Source organism: Suricata suricatta, chromosome 11, assembly GCF_006229205.1.
Source record: "Suricata suricatta isolate VVHF042 chromosome 11, meerkat_22Aug2017_6uvM2_HiC, whole genome shotgun sequence".
Lineage (NCBI taxonomy): Eukaryota > Metazoa > Chordata > Mammalia > Carnivora > Herpestidae > Suricata > Suricata suricatta.
This window is the reverse complement of record NC_043710.1, coordinates 72790909-72792666: the sequence shown is the minus strand read 5'-3', so window position 1 is coordinate 72792666 and position 1758 is coordinate 72790909. Positions and strand designations below refer to the sequence as shown.

The window sequence follows — 1758 nt, the reverse complement described above, 5'->3', positions numbered from 1 at the left end:
TCAGACATTGGTTGAGCTAGACAGAAATGGTGGTAGTAAAATATTACAGCAAGAAAGAGGTTAGGAAAATTAATGTCTCACTTCATACTTACTTCATGTTAGAACACAAAAAGGTCATTTCAATGTTAGCAGTTGTGAGAACTCTCAGATTTTTAAATAGAGGGAGCTATTTCAGCTGCTTTGAGAAGCCAGGTAGTGAACTAAAAAGACCTAATTAAGTGGAGGTAACACAAGTCCAGAATTTTAAGGGAAAGGAGAACATGTAATCACTTTCTCCTCCCTTCTAGATTACCAGAGGTTAGCCCCTTTAAGCCAGGAATTCTCAACCTTTTGCCACCTTGACGTGTAAATAGTAAGAATCTCTGGAGCTCAATGAAGGACTTCGCTATAACTCTCTATGTCCAAGAACATGAGTAAGATTTATTAGAGTAAATGATAACTCATCGTGTGTGTGTGTGTGTGTGTGTGTGTGTGTGTGTACCCACACACACAGTATGTATCATTGATTAAGCCAGGAGCAAGACATCTCACTCAGCTATGTGTGTGCTCCAAGCAAACAAGGGAATATTTGCCTAATGGCATTAGATTATATGTTTCACTTTGATAGTTATTCACATAAAATTTTGCAGCTTAGAACAGTGGTGTGTGTATTTATGTCCTCTCTAGGTCATTGAGGTGAAAGCCAAAAGAAGAACTGGAGAACTTAATTTTGTGACTTGTATGAGACAGACTCTTGAAAAACATTATGGAGATAAGCCTGTAGGGATGGGAGGTACTTTCGTAATTCAGAAAGGAAAAGTGAAGACTCATATAATGGTAAGGGTCTTTATGTACATGTGTATATGGGTATGTATGTGTACATACTTAAGATCTTAATTTTTTTAATATATATTGAGAACCCTTAAAACACCCTGAATATTCTATGATTGTATTAATTTTATTTGTTTAATCCTTTTTTTAAAGTTTATTTATTTTATTTTGAGAGAGTGATTAGGGGAGGGGCAGAGAGAGAGAGAATTAAGAATCTTAAGGAGGCTCCATGCCCAGTGAAGAGCCCAACACAGGGCTCAATCTCACAAACTGTGGGACCTCAGTAGAAATCAACAGCTCAATGCGTACCTGACTGAGCTACCCAGGTGCCCTATGTATTACTTTAAAACATAAATAACAAACAATACTGTAAATCATGCTATAAGATAATGTCTAATTAGAGTCCTATATTTATGTTAACACTTTGGAAGCTTCTTTGTGTGTGTTTTTAAGATGTCGATAAGATGTGCATATAAGTCTTAGAAATGGATTATCATTTTGGGGGGGATCATCATTTTTATTGCCAGAATCCCAAACTCCATGTGTAGACTTTGCCATCCAGATGGTTGTGGTTTTGGGGAAAGGACTCATTATGAAAATTATAGTCTTATGGGCTAGTTATATAAGTTTATTAGACAGTAAAAATGGAAGACCATATGAAGCAAGACCCAGGACATTCCAGTGTTAAAATAATATTTTGTAGGTAAATGAATGAATAAAGTGTAAAAGTAATTACAACTTAATTTACTTTCCATTTTATCACTAAACTCATCAAAAATGTTTGATTTTAATGTTTTTTTATCCTGGCAATTTTAAATGGCAAGTCAGGGGGCACCTGGGTGGCTCAGTCAGTTAAGCATCTGACTTCGGCCCAAGTCATGATCTCGTGTTTTGTGAGTTCAAGCTCCACATCAGGCTCTGTATTGACAGCTCAGCAGCCTGGAGCCT

At 36.6% G+C, this 1758-nt stretch overlaps 1 protein-coding gene across 1 annotated transcript in view; it reads right to left on the bottom strand.

The window, feature by feature from the left end:
• The window catches only part of C11H11orf54 (chromosome 11 C11orf54 homolog), a 15037-nt gene that overhangs the window by 3158 nt on the left and 10121 nt on the right, over positions 1–1758 (bottom strand). The window lies entirely within an intron of this gene.